This window comes from Scyliorhinus canicula, chromosome 11, assembly GCF_902713615.1.
Source record: "Scyliorhinus canicula chromosome 11, sScyCan1.1, whole genome shotgun sequence".
NCBI classification, from domain to species: Eukaryota; Metazoa; Chordata; class Chondrichthyes; order Carcharhiniformes; family Scyliorhinidae; genus Scyliorhinus; species Scyliorhinus canicula.
In genome coordinates, this window is record NC_052156.1 from 97732686 (window position 1) to 97754041 (window position 21356).

The following is a 21356-nucleotide window of genomic DNA, read 5'->3' on the forward strand; positions in this document are numbered from 1 at the left end:
ACAGTAGTCCAAACTTAACCTTCTTCTTGAAAAGGGTTGATTTTATCTGGTTGAACCCTGCTCTTCTCCTGGCCACGTCCGCGCTCAGATCCTGATATATACGCAGGATGCTGTTCTCCCATTTACAGCTCCGTGTCTGCCTGGCCCACTGTAAGATACACTCCTTGTGCAGGTACCTGTGGAATCTCACCATCATTGCTCTCGGGGAGTCACCTACACGCGGCTTCATCGCCAGCACCCTGTCCACCTCCAAGGGTCGGGAGAACGTCCCCTCCCCCAGTAGCTTCTCAAACATAGCTGCTATGTACGCCCCTGCATCCGTTCCTTCAGATCCCTCCAAGAGATCCACGATTCTCAGGTTCTGCCAGCAGGATCTGTTTTCTAGATCCTCCACCTTCTCCTACCAGTGGTTGGTCTCTCAACAACCCCACCTCCAGCTCCACTGCAGCTTGGTGCTCCTCCTGCTCAGTCAGTGCCTTCTCCACTTTCTGGATCGCCCGGTCTTGACCATCCAGTCTGAGTTCCAGCCGCGCAATCGAATCCTTAATCGGGTCCAAGCATGCCTGTTTCTGCTTGGCGAAGCCCTCCTGTATGAACTGCATCAGCTGCTCCATCGACCGGTGGGTCATCGAGCCAGAACTCCGGTCGTCCGCCATGCTTTCTCCACTGCAGCCTCAGCCCAAGCCTTCTCTGTTCGCCTATTTCTTCCTTTGCGAGCACTCCTGGTCCGCCTCTACATGCACTGATGTAGGATTCCTCATCACAGTTGCATTCAACATCAATTTTCTAAATCAGATCCGACAAAAAAATCGGGGAAAAGTCCAAAGTTCCAACCCAAGCGGGATCTTTGGGGATCATTTTTGGCAATCCCATTCTACATCATCCCATCTGTGGGTTGCGACCCTCACTTTGAAAATCACTCGTTCAGTATATTTTGAAGAGGGGCCAACATTCTGCTCCGATACCAACTGATCATTGCTATTCATGGATTTTATAAAACGGCTGCTGCTATTGCCCACTGTCTTTCATCCAATAATTTGTTGTACATGAAATGCTTTGAGAAATGTTCATAATGTGCTACGGTTATTTAGAAATCAACTTGCTGTTTCCTTTTTTGTACTCACTCACTCACAACTGGAACTACCAACCTGTGCATGGCGTTGGAATCATTCAGAGACTGACCATGAACTCAGCACTGTCAATCATACCCACACTCTGAGTTTTAACTGCAAGAATGTGGATATATAAACCTGTAGCATATAGGGCAACACGGTAGCATGGTGGTTAGCATAAATGCTTCACAGCTCCAGGGTCCCAGGTTCGATTCCCGGCTGGGACACTGTCTGTGCAGAGTCTGCATGTCCTCCCCGTGTGTGCGTGGGTTTCCTCCGGGTGCTCCGGTTTCCTCCCACAGTCCAAAGATGTGCGGGTTAGGTGGATTGGCCATGCTAAATTGCCCGTAGTGTCCTAAAAAGTAAGGTTAAGTGGGGGGGGGGGGGGTTATTGGGTTACGGGATATAGGGTGGATACGTGGGTTTGAGTAGGGTGATCATTGCTCGGCACAACATCGAGGGCCGAAGGGCCTGTTCTGTGCTGTACTGTTCTATGTTCTAAAAGATGTTCTAAGGAAGATTAAAAATAAATCAAGGGAAAAATTAACGAGATCCAATATAGGTTAAAAAAATGGCAACAATTAAACAATGTACATTCAGATAGACAATCCTCAAGAGCCAATAGATTCCATTCCAGGGTATTAAAAATAGGTGGTGAGGAACTGGTTCATGGGTTCTCATTATCTTCCAAAACCTTCTCAATTCAGGAACTGCCCATGAGTTGGAAAATTGCCAGCAAAGCTCATGCACAGGTTGGTAGTTCCAGTTGTGAGTGAGTGAGTACAAAAAAGAAAACAGCAAGTTGATTCTCGCCGGCGAGATTCCGTTTCTCGATTGTCCACGCCCGAGGTTCCTGCCCAGGAAGGTCAGGAACATTTTAATACATTTGCATCTAATTTGTGAGTCATCCCGCCGAGTGCAGTCACATCGATGCCCCAGCCTCAGGCTGCAAAGTGCAGCTTCAGAGGGCATGAGCTGTGTGGATGTGCAATGCCATTGGTCCTGGGGTCCAAGTTCTCAGGAATGTGACCATGGGTGACTGGCTGTTCAAGATAGGAGGCTCCTTTGATCGATAACCACGAGAGCTTGAGTAATTAACGCAAAATCTAACCACGAAGCTGAGTACAAATTGGAGTCTTGAAATTAATCAGGTGAGCCTTGTCTGCCACTGGGGGAAGCCTCTTCCCTAATCACATCCCTGACCCTTCCTTGACGAGTCAATAATCATCATTTAAGGGCAGCACGGTGGCCTAGTGGTTAGCACAACCGCCTCACGGCGCCGAGGTCCCAGGTTCGATCCCGGCTCTGGGTCACTGTCCGTGTGGAGTTTGCACATTCTCCCCGTGTCTGCGTGGGTTTCGCCCCCACAACCCAAAAATGTGCAGAGTAGGTGGATTGGACACGCTAAATTGCCCCTTAATTGGAAAAAATAATTGGGTAATCTAAATTTATAAAAATAAATAAATAAATAAATAAATAACGATCATTTAGCCAGTATTGTAATGCATGATTCTGGCACTGATTGGCACCAACTAGTTAACCCTATGTTTAAGGCAGTATCCCTTTAAGGGACTGTCCCTTTAATTTGTCCCTCAGTTTATTTGATCTAAGTTACTTGGTTATTTGTGTTGATAAAAATAGTTGGAACTTGAGCAACCAAGCACTGAACTATATGGCTTACACTCACCTCTCAGGGGTCAATGCTACGACCCCACCTATTCAAAATATATATTAATGATTGTGTATGCGTGGGTTTTCTCCGGGTGCTCCGGTTTCCTCCCACAGTTCAAAGATGTGCAGGTTAGGTAGACTGACCATGATGTGGCCTTAGTGTCCAAAGAAAAAACTGGGGTGGGATTACTGGGTTACAGGGATAGGGTGGAGGTGAGGATTTAGTAGGGTGCACTTTCCAAGGCTGGTGCAGACCCAATGGGCCGAATGATCTCATTCTGCACTGTAAATTCTATGATTCTATGATTTAGATGAGGGAACAAAATGCAATATCTTCAAATTTGCAGATTACACCAAGTTGGATGGGAGGGTGAGCTGCGAGGAGGATGCAGAGATCCTTCTGTGTGATTTGGACAAATTGAGTGAGTGGGCAAATGAATGGCAGATTCAGTATAATTTAGAGAAATGCGAGGTTATCCACTTTGGTAGCAAAAACGAGACTATTCAGACTATTATCTGAATGGCCATAAATTAGAATAAGGGAATTGCAACGAGACCTGGGTGTCCTCGTACAACAGTTACTGAAAGTAAGCATGCAGGTAAAGCAGGCGGTAAACAAGGCAAATGGTATGTTGGCCTTCATAGCAAGTGGATTTGAGTACAGGAGCAGGGATGTCTTGTCGCAATTATACAGAGCCTTGGTGAGGCCACACCAATATTGCGTGCAGTTTTGGTATTCCTATCTGAGGAAGGATGTTCTTGCTACAGAGGGAGCTCAGCGAAGGTTTACTCGGCTGATTCTTGGGATGACAGGACTGATGTACAAGGAGAGACTGAAACGGTTAGGAATGTATTCGTTGGAGATCAGAAGGAGGAGGTTCTCATAGAAACTTATAAAATTCTAGCAGGACGAGACAGCGTAGACACAGGAAGATGTTTCCAATGATGGGCATGTCCAGAACCAGGGGTCACAGTCTGAGGATACGGGTAGACATTTCGGACAGAGATGAGGAGAAATGGCTTCATCCATGGGCAGCACGGTGGCGCAGTGGTTAGCACTTCTGCCTCATGGCGTCAAGGATCCGAGTTTGATCCTGGCCTCTGGTCACTGTCCGTGTGGCGTTTGCACATTCTCCCCATGTCTGCATGGGTCTCACCCCCACAAACCAAAGATGTGCAGGGAGGTGGATTGGCCATGCTAAATTGCCCCTTAATTGAAAAAAAAAGAATTGGGCACTTTACAGTAAAAAAATTTCTTCACCCAGAGAGTTATCGGCCTGTGTAATTCATTATCACAGGAAGTGTATGTTTTGAAGAAGCAGTTAGACATAGCATTTAGGGTGAATATAATCAAAGGATATGGGGGAAAGCGAGATTAGGCCATTGAGTTGGATGATCAGCCATGATTATAACGAATGGTGGAGAAGGCTCGACAGGCCAAACAGACTCTTCCTGCTCCTATTTCCTATGTTTCTTCAGAAGAGAGAACAGACACAAATTTAGCTCCCAAAGCAAGGGGCAAAGGTGACTGAGGCATCAGTCAGCCAGTTACGACATGTTTGATGGCAGCATTTCAAACTCCTGGGAAGTCAGCAGGCTGGTCAAGTCAATACAGTCATGTGCCCTGAGTTCAAGTCAATGCATTATGTTCCCTCAATTTTCACCCTTGGATGATTAAGCGAGCCACTACTGCTAACCAAGGTAGATGCGCATCTGTCAGGTGGAGTAAGGAGAGGCTAAAGTGGGGGCATGGCCACTGTGTTGGGGGGTTGGGCGCGAAGCTAATTGGAAAGGCATTCATCTAGCTGTTAGCACTGCTGCCTCACAGCGCCAGAGACCTGGGTTGATTCCGACCTCAGGTGGTTGTCTTTGTGGAGTTTGCACATTCTTCCTGTGTCTGCGTGGGTTTCCTCCTGCCGCTCCGGTTTCCTCCCACAGCCCAAAGATATGCAGGTTAGGGCAGCAGGGTAGCATGGTGGTTAGCATAAATGCTTCACAGCTCCAGGGTCCCAGGTTTGATTCCCGGCTGGGTCACTGTCTGTGTGGAGTCTGCACGTCCTCCCCGTGTGTGCGTGGGTTTCCTCCGGGTGCTCCGGTTTCCTCCCACAGTCCAAAGATGTGCGGGTTAGGTGGATTGGCCATGCTAAATTGCCCGTAGTGTCCTAATAAAAGTAAGGTTGGGGGGGGGGGGGGGGGGGGGTTGTTGGGTTATGGGTATAGGGTGGATACGTGGGTTTGAGTAGGGTGATCATGGCTCGGCACAACATTGAGGGCCGAAGGGCCTGCTCTGTGCTGTACTGTTCTATGTTCTATGTTCTATGTTCTAGGTTAGATGGTTTGGCTAAGCTAAATTGCCCCTAGGTGGGGTTACGAGGATAAGGTAGGGGATTGGGCTTAGGTAGGACGCTCTTTCAGAGTGTAGGTGCAGACTCAATTGGCCAAATGGCCTACTTCTGTACTGTAGGGATTCTATGAAAAAATAACACGGCAAACAATATTGTAATAGAAAGTGCACGGGTTGATGTCCCATGTCTTGAGAGAGCTATGGGTCAGGGCATTGTCAGGACTACTTGGTGCTTCCTTTCTGTTTGCTTCCTTTCAGTTTCTAGATTGAGATGATCATGGAGCCAGTCAAGCTGGCAGTATTGCTGATTGCAGTAGAGCAACAGCAACAACATCAACGTATAGCTGCACGTGGGCAGGTGGACATGACCAGCGCCCTGAAGAAGAGGGAGTGGCAAGGCCCCCTGATTTACCGGGGGCAGGGCCACTCATGGCGGTGACTCGGAAGAGATACTACTGGTCATGGGTGTACTGGAGGAGAGCATCATATCTCCAAATGTCAGATCCATTACTGAAGACGGCTGCGTCTGTTCCAGGGGACTATCTGTGCCAAGTGATGCGGGAGTTGGCGCCACATGGACTGGGAGTTCACCCATCGTCTGGAGCCAAGAAAGTTATAGCCGGCTTGACTTAAATTGGGGCTGGTTTAGCACAGAGGACTAAACAGCTGGCTTGTAATGCAGGACAATGCCAGCAGCGCGGGTTCAAGTCCCGGACCGGCCTCCCCGAACATGCGCCGGAATGTGGCGGCTCCGGGCTTTCACAGTAACTTCATTGAAGCCTACTTGTGACAATAAGCGATTATTATTATTATTATTATTATTATTATTATTAAATGTCAGCATCTCATTTAGGACTGCAGGGGTGATATGTGCAGCACATCCCAGTCTAGTGCACATAAGTGCATAAGGAAAGTGACCGATGCGTTATTTTCGAGGGCTCACCGGTACATCAACTTTGACTCGGACCAGGCAAGCCAGGATGCCAGAGACTTTGCCCACATGGCCGGCCTGCCCCAAATGCAAGGTCACGTAGACTGCCTCTGCATTTCTCATGACAGCATGGGGCACCGTTCATGAACCGTAAGGGATTCCACACACTCAACATGCAGATTGTTGGCAACCATGCCAGTTATGTGCCTGTTTCCCGGGGAATGCCCATGGTAGTTATTTCCTCAGATGCTTACAGATCCTAGCCATATTCAAGAAAGATCAGCAGCTGGAGAGATGGCTCCTCGGGGACATTTAGGAGATGGCTCATGATGCCTGTGCAGAGGCCCCAAACACAACCTGAGACCCAATACAACGAGGCTCATGCACCTACAGGTCAAGCAGCTGATTAGCCTGCTAAGATGCAGTTCCAGTGCCTGGACCAGTCAGGTACAGCCTCCAATACAGCCCCCAGAGGATGACATGCATCATTGCCATGAAGTGCACATCTGCATCAAAGTCTCTACTGCGGACGCCACCTTCATAATGCTGGCGTCATTGCGTTGGACTGTTGGCACTATATCCTCTGACAGAGGATATGAAGGCGATGGGACTCCTCCATTCAGCCTAGCAGTCTGAGAAGGGATGGTGACATTAGGGACAGCATGGTGGCACAGTGTTAGCACTGCTGCCTCACAGAGCCAGGGACTCTGGTTCAATTCCTGCCTCGGGTGACTGTCTGTGTGGAGTTTGCACTTTCTCCTTTGTCTGCGTGGGTTTCCTCCGGGTGCTCCGGTTTCTTCCCATAGTCCAAAGATGTGCAGATTAGGTGGATTGGCCATGATCAATTGTCCCTTAGTGTCCAAAGGTTAGGTGGGGTTACTGGGTTACGGGGATAGGGTGGAGGCTTGGGCCTAGGGAGGTTGCTCTTTCTAAGGGTCGGTGGGCTCAATGGCCTCCTTTTTCACTGTATGATCTCTTCCTGATATTCATGCCTCTGCCTTTACATGTCTGGCAGCTGCGGGCTGACCGGACCGAGAGGCACGTCATTTTACTTGGGCTCAGAAAAGTCCTGGCCTCCGGCATCCCTCTGATTGCCGGATCCCTGGGAAGTACCTGCTTACACATTCTATGGACCTTCAACTGTGACGTACCAGTGACCCAGAAGCCTGCCTATTTGTTACTCCCACTGAGTATCAGCACTGGTGGTGGGTGTGGGTGACAGCTGTGAAGCCCCTTCGATGCTCGTCTCTGAGATGGCTCCCTCGTAGCTATTGGGGTCTGTGGTCTCCAGAGAGCTCGAGGATAGTTCGAGCTGGTCAACTGATTAACCTGCAAGGCAAGTGAGATGGAATTAGTGCCTGACAGGGACAGACTGATGTGATGAATGCAATATATAGTTATTTTATTTTTGTTGCAGTAATGTTATTAAAAGACCTGGGTTTAAGATGCAAACAGCGAGTATGTCTCCTAAATCTATGTAAAAGTGAGGTAATCCTTGATTTTGCAGGGGAGTGTTCTGCTGATAGATTTGAGAAGTATTTATTTGTTTACAGATTGGTGGCTCACAGAATATTCATTTGGTTTGGAGGTCCCTGGGGGTGTAGAAAATTTATGAGTGCTTTTGGGCAGGATTCTCCATCAGCTGACGCCGGAATCGGGAAACGCGATTGGTCGGAAAATTGGTTTTGATGCCAAAATCGTGGTGGCACCAGTTTCGCGCCAAATCGCAATTCTCTGGTGCCTCGCCAGTTGCGTCAATGCGTTCCACTCCACACGTACTGTAAACTCCCTTGGCATATCATTAGCGGGCCTGACCCAATAGTCTCTGGGGTCTGTGCGATTCTCCGCCCCCATCAGGTCAAATTCCCGATGGCGAGGTTCACCTGTGCTTTTAAAAATCGTGAAACAGGCATCGTGTGGGAGGAGACAGAAGAATGCCTTATGTTTTCGGTACAAATAGAACATAGAACGATACAGCGCAGTACAGGCCCTTCGGCCCTCGATGTTGCACCGACATGGAAAAAAAAAACTAAAGGCCATCTAACCTACACTATGCCCTTATCATCCTATGCTTATCCAATAAACTTTTAAATGCCCTCAATGTTGGCGTGTTCACTACTGTTGCAGGTAGGGCATTCCACGGCCTCACCACTCTTTGCGTAAAAAACCCACCTCTGACCTCTGTCCTATATCTATTACCCCTCAATTTAAGGCTATGTCCCCTCGTGCTAGCCACCCCCATCCGCGGGAGAAGGCTCTCGCTGTCCACCCTATCTAACCCTCTGCTCATTTTGTATGCCTCTATTAAGTCACCTCTTAACCTTCTTCTCTCTAACGAAAACAACCTCAAGTCCATCAGCCTTTCCTCATAAGATTTTCCCTCCATACCAGGCAACATCCTGGTAAATCTCCTCTGCACCCGTTCCAAAGCTTCCACGTCCTTCCTATAATGAGGCGACCAGAACTGTACGCAATACTCCAAATGCGGCCGTACTAGAGTTTTGTACAACTGCAACATGACCTCATGGCTCCGGAACTCAATCCCTCTGCCAATAAAGGCCAACACACCATAGGCCTTCTTCACAACCCTATCAACCTGGGTGGCAACTTTCAGGGATCTATGTACATGGACACCGAGATCCCTCTGCTCATCCACACTACCAAGAATTTTACCATTAGCCAAATATTCCGCATTCCTGTTATTCTTTCCAAAGTGAATCACCTCACACTTCTCCACATTAAACTCCATTTGCCACCTCTCAGCCCAGCTCTGCAGCTTATCTATGTCCCTCTGTAACCTGCAACATCCTTCCGCACTGTCTACAACTCCACCGACTTTAGTGTCGTCTGCAAATTTACTCACCCATCCTTCTGCGCCCTCCTCTAGGTCATTTATAAAAATGACAATGATGTAATTAAGGGGAGGAGCCAGGTTGCCTGTAATTTCAGTTTGCCATTGAATTTTAGTCTACCAAGAAGTGTCTTTCAGTTCGCTCCTGAAAAGCTCTCTCCAAGAGCTCTGCACAGAGAAAAGCAAGTAAACCTGATTGTTAACTTTATTTATAAGTGGTATTTGAACTATATTAGTTTGCTTAATTAGAATTATAGTGGCAGATGTAGGGAGGAAGTTGAAGTTTTTCCTTTTACACAAGAACTATTGTAACTGTTGTTATCTGGAAAGCTATTTCTTTGTGGCTAATGTGGTTAATTCTTTGTTTAAATTTAAGTTTTTTTTTACATAAAAGGTACCTATTGGGTCAGTGTTATCACTCCTGCGGTGCAATAATATTTCCTCAAAGTTTTACAAATTGGAAGTAGTTGGGTTCTCATCCAGTTTCCTAACCCCGATAAAAAAGTTAATTCACATAAGGCTTGTGCATTGGCTGGATGTGTTGAGAGTTCTCACTTGTGTCTCTTGCCCCACCTTGCCCTCTGCACAGGTCTGGTCCTGCCCCATCCCTGTTAAATCAAGGTCTCTCTCCTCAAAGGGTCTTCAGTTCGGCATCAAACCAATCAGCTGTACAGTGTTGATTGTGCTTGAGTTTGTCCTGCAATGAGACAGAATGTATAGGCAGGACACGTGGCGGGTCAGATGGTCATGAAATCTGGCATGCATGGTGGGTGAGTGGGAGTGGGGATGTGAGGAAAGGAGCTACGTGGAGGGAAAATGTGGGGGCAACAGGACGATTGTCGGGACACCATTAGGTGGCTGGGAATGAAATGACTGTGGCAGTGTGATGGGTGGGTTAATGGGTGTAGCAGGAGACATGAAGAGACAGACTTACCCTGGCTGTACGAAGGTGGTCATTCATCTTCTTTTGGCACTGTATCGCCATATCCTCTTATGGAACAAGCCGGCACTCCTATCGCAGCCACTGTCTCCCAGGCAGTGTTGGTCACCTTGTTGGCTGGCTATCAGCCCGTGCGAGGGTCCAGTATGTCACGCTTCCTCTTCATGCCATCCAGTATCTTGGTTAGGGCTCCCTTAATGAAACATGAGGCTGTCTTCCTGGCTGCCATCCCCTCAAATGCACTCAAACCAACACTTTGAAAAAACATCGGAAAGTCCCGCCTAATAATCCTCAACTCCACTTCCCACCCCCCCCCCCCCCACCCCCCATAACCCATGATCCCCTCACTGATTAAAAATCTATCTATCTCAGCCTTAATCATACTGAACAACCCAGCCTCCACAGCTCTCTGTGATAAAGAATTCCACAGATTCACTACTGTTGAGTTTAATAATCAATTCAACAGCTTCAGCTGACACAGTGTTAATGGTTATGATGTCATCAGGAATGGATCTCCCAGGGCAGGAGTTCTGAGTTTGGTGGTGGTCTGCGTTGGATGGCCTCAGCCACAATTTTAGCTGTTCCTCATGTTTCGCTCGTGGAACAAGTGACCACATCTTCCCTGGTCCGTCCTCAAGTGCTTGAGGGTTCTCCAGATTTCCTGTGGAAGGTTGAAACCTGGGACTCCACCACTCGGGTCAGTTACCAGGCTGTGTTTCGTGACATTGGCAGTCAACCAGGAGATGCATCACTGAGAGATGGAGCTGCCATCATTTTATAAGGTGTGGATTGTGTTTCAGTAGGGACAATAGGATTTCAGATTACGCACTGCATTACTTGCCCTCAGCTACCCAACACACAGTACTGCTGCTCCGCTGGCTCAGGAGCCATTACACAAACATGGTGGATATCCACACCCAGTAAATCATAAGCATTATTTCCAGAACATTGAGACCAATACAGCTAGAGTTCTTTCCTGTGCTCAGACGTATTGAACCTCCTGATTTCCAGAGGAAAAAGATGCTCCTCAAAGAACACCAGCAGCTGACAGCTAACAACGCACTCTAACAACACAGGATCTCAAATCATGGTCGATAATGGAGTGTCTTATCTCTTATAAAACACACAAGAAGGTATGCCACAAGGCTCCACATAAGGGAATGTTAACAAACATTTGGATCAGGAACTGGTGAGAATGTATAAAACAGAGAGAATTGACAATGGGTATGCAGTCAAATTGCCAGGATGTGACTGGTCCTGTAGTCCCGGTCACATCCTGGCAATTTATTGCATTATTAAATGACTTGGATAAAGCAATAGAGACTATTATGTGCCAGGGGTTAGAGAATCCCGAAGTGTATCATGGAGCTCACCTGACCCACAACTTTTAATAGATTGTGGTATGGGGAGCACACGGCTCACTGGTACAGCAGAAAATGGACCAGTGGTTTTTTAAAACAAAACAATGCTTATTCTATGAACTCAAGTAAACCTTTGTAAAACAAACAGTGAATATCTCAGCATCCAGTAATTCAAATACACCCCCCCCAAAGAATGCAACACTAAATAGCCTGTATGCTGTCCTTTAAACATCCAAAAGACGTAAAAAACCTTAAACAGGAGCACATTAGATTTATATGCAATACTGAGACCTTTTTACAATTCTGAGTTCACCCAAATGATTCATAGTCTTTTGGTGGCAGAGATGAAAAGCAGTGCAGCTCACTTTTAACTTCAGCTCACTGAAAAACACAGACACACCCAAGCTTTCTCAAACTAAAACTAAAAAAGCAGAAGTAGAGCTCAGCTCCGCCCACACTCTGACATCACTTCAGTAACATGAGCAGCTGCATTTCTTAAAGGCACATTTCTTAAACACCCATTTCTTAAAGGGTACTCTCACGTGACAAGACCTGTTTTCTCCAAGTTTGTCAATGACATCAAGTGGAGCAGAGGTAGTTCAGATTCACCAAAATAATAACAGGACTAAATTTGAATATTTGTGGAGTTACTAGTTTTAATTTGATGTAAGTTACTATTTTTAAGTTGATCTGAATTACGATTTTTAAAAATTTGACTTAGATTACAATTTTTAAGTTGATTTGAATTACTATTTTTTTATCTCACTTAAATAACTATTTTGGGTTCATTTAAATTACTATTTTTAAGTTGATTTAAATAACTTTTAAAATTTTAATTAAATAACTTTTAATTTCAATTAAATAACTATTTAATTTTTTGTGAGATCAAGCAAGATAAATACTCAGGGATAAAGCAAATTAAATAGTACACCGGGATTGGATTTAATCTGACACAAAGACATATTTCTAAAGTTTAATTTTAAAGGTTTAATTTAAAAGAATAATTCATGGCAGGACAGCTCCAAGGCGTGTTCTGCTCCTCTTGCTCCATGTGGCAGGCTGGGGACAGTTCCAGTCCCCAGGGTCAGCATGTGTGCAGGAAGTGTCTCCAGTTACAGCTCCTGCAAGCTCGAGTTTCAGAACTGGAGCGGCGGCTGGAGACACTGTGGAGCATCCGCGAGTCAGAGAGCATCGTGGATAGTACGTATAGAGTGGTGATCACACCGCAGGCTCAGGCTCCGCAGGCAGCAAGGGAATGGGTGACCACCAGGCAGAGCAAGAGAGTGAAGCAGGTACTGCAAGACTCTCCTGTGGCCATTCCCCTGCACAACAGATATACCACTTTGGATACTATTGAGAGGACTGGCCTCTCAGCGGAAAACAGTAACAGCCAAACTTGTGGCACCACGGTTGGTTCTGCTGCAGAGAGGAGGGGTGATAACTGTGACAGTGCAATAGTTATAGGGGATTCAATTTTAAGGGGAATAGACAGGCATTTCTGTGGCCGCAAACGAGACTCCAGGATGGTATGTTGCTTCCCTGGTGCTAGGGTCAACGATGTCTTGGAGCAGGTACAGGACATTCTGGAGGGGGAGGGTGAACAGCCAGTGATCGTAGTACACATCGGTACGAACGACATAGGTAAAAAAAAAGGGATGAGGTCCTAAAAGCAAAATACAGGGAGCTAGGAAGGAAGTTAAGAAATCGGACCTCGAAGGCAGTGAATCAGGATTACTACCGGTGCCACGTGCTAGTCAGAGCAGAAATGACAGGATATGACAGGCAACATACCATCCTGGAGTCTCGTTTGTGGCCACAGAAACGCCTGTCTATTCCCCTTCCAATTGAATCCCCTGTAACTATTGCACTGTCACACTTATCACCCCTCCCCTCTGCAGCAGAACCAACCGTGGTGCCACAAGTTTGGCTGTTGCTGTTTTCCCCTGACAGGATATATAGGATGAATACGTGGCTGAAGGGATGGTGTCAGGGGGAAGAGTTTCAGATTCCTGGGGCATTGGGACCGGGTCTGGGGGATGTGGGATCTGTACAAACTGGACGGGTTACACCTGGGCAGGACTGGAACTGATGTCCTAAGGGGACTATTTGCTAGAGTGGTTGGGGAGTATTTGAACTAATGTGGCAGGGGGATGGGAACCGATGCAGGAAGTTGGAAGGTATTAAAACAGGGACAGAAACAAAAGGCAGGCAGGGGGAAAGTGTCAGGCAGAGAAGCGATAGTCAAAAATCAAAAAGGGCAACAGTACAAGGTACAGACTGAATTGGCCCAGTAATACTAAAAGGAATAAAGCAGAAAGTAAAAACATAAATGGAAAGCGACACGACAGGTTGCGACATGAAGGTATGGGTTCAACGACAAGGAAAATTAGGAGAAACGGTAAGAGGAAAAATAACTTAGGAGAGGTTACTGATGAAGGTGTTCAGATTCAAAACAGAGGTATAAAAGCCAACATAAGTGTACTTTACCTGAATGCTCGCTGTATTCGAAATAAGGTAAATGAGTTGATGGCGCAAATCATCGTGACTGACTATGATTTAGTGGCCATGACTGAAACATGGTTAAAGGATGGTCACAACTGGGAGTTAAATATCCACGGGTATCAAACTATTTGGAAGGACAGAGTGGATGGTAAAGGAGGTGGTGCAGCTCTGTTATTTAAGGATGACATCCGGGCAATAGTAAGGGATGACATCGGTGCAATGTAGGATAAGGTTGAATCCATTTGGGTGGAAATCAGTAATAGTAAATCGAAAAAGTCACTGATAGGAGTAGTCTTTAGGCCACCAAATAGTAACATTATGGTGGGGCAGGCAATAAACAAAGAAATAACTGATGCATGTAGAAATGGTACAGCAGTTATCATGAGGAATTTTAATCTACATGTCGATTGGTTCAACCAGGTCGGTCAAGGCAGCCTTGAGGAGGAGTTAATAGAATGTATCCGCAATAGTTTCCTGGAACAGTATGGAATGAAACCTACGAGGGAACAAGCGGTCCTAGATCTGGTCCTGTATAATGAGACAGGTTTGATTAATGATTTCATAGTTAGGGATCCTCTCAGAAGGAGCAATCATAATATGGTGGAATTTAAAATACAGATGGAGGGTGAGAAGGTAAAATCAAACACTAGTGTTTTGTGCTTCAACAAAGAGATTACAATGGGATGAAAGAAGAACTAACTAAGACAGACTGGGAGCAAAGACTTTCTGGTGAAACAGTTGAGGAACAGTGGAGAACCTTCACAATGCTCAGCAAAGGTTTATACCAACAAAAAGGAAGGATGGGAGAAAGGGAAAATTGACCATGGATATTTAAGGAAATAAGGGAGAGTTTTTGTGAAGGGTAGGTCATGCCTCACAAACCTTATCGAGTTCTTTGAGAAGGTGACTGAACAGGTAGACGAGGGTAGAGCAGTTGATGTGGTGTATATGGATTTCAGTAAAGCGTTTGATAAGGTTCCCCACGGTCGGCTATTGCAGAAAATACGGAGGCTGGGGATTGAGGGTGATTTAGAGATGTGGATCAGAAATTGGCTAGTTGAAAGAAGACAGAGAGTGGTAGTTGATGGGAAATGTTCAGAATGGAGTTCAGTTACGAGTGGCGTACCACAAGGATCTGTTCTGGGGCCGTTGCTGTTTGTCATTTTTATAAATGACCTAGAGGAGGGCGCAGAAGGATGGGTGAGTAAATTTGCAGACGACACTAAAGTCGGTGGAGTTGTAGACAGTGCGGAAGGATGTTGCAGGTTACAGAGGGACATAGATAAGCTGCAGAGCTGGGCTGAGAGGTGGCAAATGGAGTTTAATGTGGAGAAGTGTGAGGTGATTCACTTTGGAAAGAATAACAGGAATGCGGAATATTTGGCTAATGGTAAAATTCTTGGTAGTGTGGATGAGCAGAGGGATCTCGGTGTCCATGTACATAGATCCCTGAAAGTTGCCACCCAGGTTGATAGGGTTGTGAAGAAGGCCTATGGTGTGTTGGCCTTTATTGGTAGAGGGATTGAGTTCCGGAGCCATGAGGTCATGATGCAGCTGTACCAAACTCTGGTACGGCCGCATTTGGAGTATTGCGTACAGTTCTGGTCGCCTCATTATAGGAAGGACGTGGAAGCTTTGGAACGGGTGCAGAGGAGATTTACCAGGATGTTGCCTGGTATGGAGGGAAAATCTTATGAGGAAAGGCTGATGGACTTGAGGTTGTTTTCGTTAGAGAGAAGAAGGTTAAGAGGTGACTTAATAGAGGCATACAAAATGATCAGAGGGTTAGATAGGGTGGACAGCGAGAGCCTTCTCCCGCAGATGGAGGTGGCTAGCACGAGGGGACATAGCCTTAAATTGAGGGGTAATAGATATAGGACAGAGGTCAGAGGTGGGTTTTTTACGCAAAGAGTGGTGAGGCCGTGGAATGCCCTACCTGCAACAGTAGTGAACTCGCCAACATTGAGGGCATTTAAAAATTTATTGGATAAGCATATGGATGATAAGGGCATAGTGTAGGTTAGATGGCCTTTAGTTTTTTTTTTTCCATGTCGGTGCAACATCGAGGGCCGAAGGGCCTGTACTGCGCTGTATCGTTCTACGTTCTACGTTCTATCAAATTGAAGGAAAAAGCAGACAAAGTGGCAAGATAAGTGGGAGACTAGAGGACTGGGAAATCTTCAGGAGGCAACAGAAACCTACCAAAAAAGCTATAAAGAGTAAGATAGATTATGAGAGTAAACTTCCTCAGAATATAAAAACATAGAGTAAAAGTTTCTACAAATATATAAAACAAAAAAGAATGGCTAAGGTAATTATTGGCCTTTTAGAGGATGAGAAAGGAGATTTAATAATGGGAGATGAGGAAATGGCTGAGGAACTGAACAGGTTTTTTGGGTCGGTCTTCATAGTGGAAGACACAAATGACATGCCAGTGACTGATGGAAATGAGGCTATGACAGGTGAGGACCTTGAGATGATTGTTATCACTGAGGAAGTAATGATGGGCAAGCTAATGGAGCTAAAGGTAGACAAGTCTCCTGGCCCTGATGGAATGCATCCCAGAGTGCTAAAAGAGATGGCTAGGCAAATTGCCAATGCACTAGTGATAATTTACCAATATTCACTAGACTCTGGCGTGGTCCCGGCGGATTGGAAATTAGCAAACGTGACACCACTGTTTCAAAAGGGAGGTAGGCAGAAAGCGGGTAAGTACAGGCCAGTTAGCTTAACTTCGGTAGTAGGGAAGATGCTGGATGTCTTCCACTGTGAAGACCGATCCAAAAAACCTGTTCAGTTCCTCAGCCATTTCCTCATCTCCCATTATTAAATCTCCTTTTTCATCCTCCAAAGGACCAATAATTATCTTAGCCATTCTTTTTTGTTTTACATATTTGTATAAACTTTTACTATCTGTTTTTATATTCTGAGGAAGTTTACTCTCATAATCATCAAGGAAGAAATATGGATCTGGATGGGAATTGTCCCATTGTGCAGACGCAGCATGGGTTCATAAAGGGCAAGTCAAGCCTAACTAATTTAATGGAATTTTTTGAGGGCATTACCAGTGCGGTAGATAACAGGGAGCCAATGGATGTGGTACATCTGGATTTCCAGAAAGCTTTTGACTAGGTGCCACACAAAAGATTGCTGCATAAGATAAAGATGCATGGCATTAAGGGTAAAGTAGTGGCATGGATAGAGGATTAGTTAATTAATAGAAAGCAAAGAGTGGGGATTAATGGGTGTTTCTCTGGTTGGCAATCAGTAGTTAGTGGTGTCCCTCAGGGGTCAATGTTGGGTCCACAATTGTTCACAATTTACATAGATGATTTGGAGTTGGGGACCAAGTGCAATGTGTCCAAGTTTGCAGACAACACTAAGATGAGTGGTAAAGCAAAAAGTGCAGAGGATACCGGAAGTCTGCAGAGGGATTTGGATAGGTTAAGTGAATGGGCTAGGGTCTGGCAGATGGAACACAATGTTGACAAATGTGAGGTTATCCATTTTGGTCGGAATAATATCAAAAGGAATTATTATTTAAAGATAAAATATTAAAACATGCTGCTCTGCAGAGAGACCTGGATTTGCTAGTGCATGAGTCGCAAAAAGTTGGTTTACAGGTGCAACAGGTGATTAAGAAGGCAAATGGAGTTTTGTCCTTCATTTCTAGAAGAATGGAGTTTAAGACTAGGGAGGTTATGCTGCAATTGTATAAGGTGTTAGTGAGGCCACACCTGGAATATTGTGTTCAGTTTTGATGTCCTTACCTGAGAAAGGATGTACTGGCGCTGAAGGTGTGCAGAGGAGATTCAGAGGAGGTTAATCCCAGAGCTGAAGGGGTTGGATTACCAGGAGAAGTTGAGTAGACTGGGACTGAACTCGTTGGAATTTAGAAGGCGGAAGGGGGGGGGGGGGGGATATCTTATAGAAACTTATAAAATTATGAAGGGAATAGATAGGATAGATGCGGACAGGTTGTTTCCACTAGCAGGTGAAAGCAGAACTAGGGGGAATAGCCTCAAAATAAGGGGAAGTAGATTTAGGACTGAGTTTAGGAGAAACACCTTCACCCAAAGGGTTGTGAATCTATGGAATTCCTTGCCCAGTGAAGCAGTTGAGGCTCCTTCATTAAATGTTTTAAGATAAAGATAGATCGTTTTTTGAAGAATAAAAGGATTAAGGGTTATGGTATTCGGGCCGGAAAGTGGAGCTGAGTCCAAAAAAGATCAGCCACAATCTCATTGAATGGCGGAGCAGGCTTGAGGGGCCAGATGGCCTACTCCTGCTCCTAGTTCTTAAGGTCTTATGTTCTAAGTAAATTATGACAGCTTCAGAGGCTATGCTTGCTTGTATCCCTTTGTTTCGAAGATTAAAGATGACCTAATTAACATGTTTAAGATGCTTAAGATGGTTTTCATAGGTTAGACAGAGGGAATCTATTCCCTTTGGTGTAAAACAAGGTATGTCATTTTGAAATTAGAGACAGGCTGGTCAGCAGTCATGACAGAAACAGTCGTGAAAATCTATAAAACCCTCCACCAAACCACTGGTGTGGGTTAAATGAATATTTGAAACATGAAAGAAACTGTGAGATTTTTGTTGAGCAAGGTCTATTACAGGTAATAGAATCTATGCACAGAATCATAGAATTTACAGTGCAGAAGGAGGCCATTCGGCCCATTGAGTCTGCACAAACCCTTGGAAATAGCAGCCCACTTAAGCCCACACCTGAAAACCAGTAACCCCACCTTACCTTTTCGGACACTAAGGGCAATTTATTATGGCCAATCCACCGAACCTGCACATCTTTGGACTGTGGGAGGAATCCGGAACACCCGGAGGAAACTCAGGCAGACACGAGGAGAACGTGCGGACTCCACACAGACAGTGACCCATGCCGGGAATCGAGCCTGGGACCCTGGAGCTGTGAAGCAACTGTGCTATCCACTGTGCTACTATGATGCCCTGGATGGTGCTAATATATTGATAATAATCAGCATGATCAATTGAACTGAGAACCGGCTCAAAGGGCCAAATGGCCTCTTTCTGTTCCTATGTTTCTGTTGTGGGAAAATATCGGGGACCATGTTTTTATAAATATATATTTATTCACATGTCCATTCACATTTAATCATAGTTTAATTGAAGGATGGCCCCTTCTGCAGTGTATATTCAATGATTCTATAACTGGTCATTGCAACGTACAATCGGGGAGATACACGGACTCATAGGAAGCTGCAGCGTTCAGGCCCAAGCTGCTGTATCTGCCCCAAGCATGTGAAATAAAGATTTTTCATTAAAGCTCAACACAGTTTCCAGGACTCAACTTTAATTCCCTCCAAAAATTGATGCTCCAAGCAGACCTCACTAGAAAATAGGGAGAGGTTAATTTAGACATCCAGGCAGGCAGGAATCAACACAGGCCATCCGCATCCACAATGGCAAAAGTGTGAAAAATCTGTTTGAATTAGCAAAACAATCACAGAAACTGCACTGAGACAGACACACTACTCAAAAATCCATAAAGATCGTTATCTCCAGACGGGCATACAGGGGAGGCCGTTAACACCACATCATAGCAAGAACAACCCTTTGACATGCTAAATGGGGGCGAGGAATCATCCGGAGATGCAATTATCAGGACTGTTTCAAACAATGTCTGTACTTAATGAGATTATACAAACCATCAGGTATTCAGTAAAACTAATCATCACGATTTATGGGGCGGAATTCTCCGCAACGGCCGACGCCGTCGTGAAACCCGGCGGCGCCTAATGACGTCAGCCGCGCATGCCCTCTGCTGCCCCGCAAGACGTGGCGGCTTGATCTTGCGGGCGGCGGAGGGGAAAGAGTGCGTCTCGTGGAGACGCCGGCCCGACGATCGCAATGACGTCAGCCGCGCATGCCCTCTGCTGCCCCGCAAGACGTGGCGGCTTGATCTTGCGGGCGGCGGAGGGGAAAGAGTGCGTCTCATGGAGACGCCGGCCCGACGATCGCGGGGCCAGTCCCCTCCCGAGCACGGCCGTGGTGCTCAAACCCCTCTCCGCCCCCCACAGGCCCCAAACTCACCTTTCGCGCTATGTTCACGCCGGCAGCGACCAGGTGTGGTTGCCGCCGGCGTGAACAGGTCGGGAACGGCAAGCCGCTCGGCCCAACTGGGCCGGAGAATCTCCGAGCGGCATGTCGCAAAACGCCATTGGGGGGGGGGGGGGGGGGGGGGGGGGGAGGGGGGGAGGAGAATCGCGGGGGGTGCCAGAGCGGCCCTCCCACAATTCTCCCACCCCGCCTGGGGAGCGGAGAATTGCGCCCATCATGTCTATCCAACAGTAAAAACAATTAACATATAAATACGGAACTTTACAACATTGGGGCGTATAACTGGCAATGTACAATCGGGGAGAGACACGGACTCGTAGGAATCTGCAGCATTCAGGCCCGAGCCGCTGTTTCTCCCGCATGCATGTGAAATAAAGATTTTTCATTAAAGCTCAACACAGTCTCCGGGACTCAACTTTAATTCCCTCCAACAGTTTCGAAGACATTTCACAGAGAAGATGATACTGGGAGATGTGAAGAAGTGGACTTTATGGAGCATCTCATAGGGGGAGAGACATGGAGAGTTTAAGTGAAGGTTGGATGTCAATGACAAAGGGAATGGTGTTGAACACAATGGCAAATTCAAACAAACTGTGTTCTGGAGAGAAGAATTTTAGGGCAGGATGACATTACACAGATATAGGACAGCAAGGGCACGGTGAGATTGAAACAGGAGGGTGGCATTATTAAATTGGAACTATTGGTAGAGCAGAAGCCAAGGCCAGTGAGTACACACATGATGGGTAACTGAGACTTGGTATGATTTAAGATAGAAACAGCAGAGTTTAAGATGAGATCACATTTATCTGGAAGACATAAAGGCTTGGATGCGGATGAACTGAGGTAGGGAATGGTGTTACAAAGGTAGAGGTAGATGGTCTTTGTGGTGGAAAGCTGGAGTTAGAAAACTTCAGGGTTAAATAGGATGCCAAAATTTAGCTCAGTCTCAAAAAGCGGCCAGGTAGAGGGATGGAAGTAGTAGTCGTGAAACAGGATCTGTGGTGGGGACAAAAGACAATGGCTTCAGTCTTTGCAATATTTAGCTCAAGGAAGTTTCTGTTCATCCAATATGGTCAAGCAGTTGAGCAACACAGAGACACCGGAGTGTTCCAGGGAGGTGACGGTGAGGCACAATTGGATGTCTTCAGCATACTTATGGCCTGACTCCATGTCAAGGTTCTTGAAGCACAAATATGTGGTGTGAACATCCAGAGCTTCAGGTAGTATCACACACACTGCATTGGAAATTTGATTTACACAAACGGCATCACACATTTAAATTGAAGGTTGTTACAGCTAGGGTAAGGTGTCGTCAGATTGGTCTGATCTCATACTGTAACTTAATCAGATCCCCAAAAGAAAGCAAACAAAGTTTCTGCCCATCCTCTGCTGCAACTGAGTTCCAGCTCAGGAACCCCAAGGAAACTCTTATTCAGCAGCTGCATTTGTTTAAGGAGAAAACGGAGTAATTGGCAGCATTTCACAAGTGAAAGTAAGCATGTGAATGAAAATCCAGACGAGTAGAAGGCCATACAGCCCAAAGAT

General features: G+C 46.1%; 1 protein-coding gene across 1 annotated transcript in view; it reads right to left on the minus strand.

Annotated features, from left to right (window-relative positions):
- LOC119973215 (mitochondrial 10-formyltetrahydrofolate dehydrogenase-like) overlaps positions 1-21356 on the minus strand; it is a 265097-nt gene that overhangs the window by 113541 nt on the left and 130200 nt on the right.